This window comes from Penaeus monodon, chromosome 21 (assembly GCF_015228065.2).
Source record: "Penaeus monodon isolate SGIC_2016 chromosome 21, NSTDA_Pmon_1, whole genome shotgun sequence".
Taxonomy (NCBI): Eukaryota; Metazoa; Arthropoda; class Malacostraca; order Decapoda; family Penaeidae; genus Penaeus; species Penaeus monodon.
The window spans coordinates 40,563,496-40,563,888 of NC_051406.1; positions in this window are offsets into that span (position 1 = coordinate 40,563,496).

The following is a 393-nucleotide window of genomic DNA, read 5'->3' on the forward strand; positions in this document are numbered from 1 at the left end:
GTTAACCACATAAAACAGCATCAAAAAAATCCCCGCACGCAAGAGCAAGGAACTGTCACACAAATATTTCAAAATTTTGAAAGAGCGGCGAAGCGGGGGGGGAAACAATAAAAAAAATAATAACCGGCGTCATAAACTTTGAGGGGCGCACTTTATGGGGGACAAAGATCCGTGAATCCGGACCCGTTGCGAAACCCCAAACTGCGTCGTGTTAGGTATTTTTGGCCCCGGCGGCCCTATTTTTGGGCCTTCTGGAAAAATTTAAACAGAATAAATTACCCACTTTATCCCTGTTTGTCTCAAATATCCACTGGAGTTATGTAAAAATTTTTATTTTTCTTTTATTTTTGTCGTGTGAATGTCTTTATCTGTTTTGGCCTGTCGCCCCTGTTT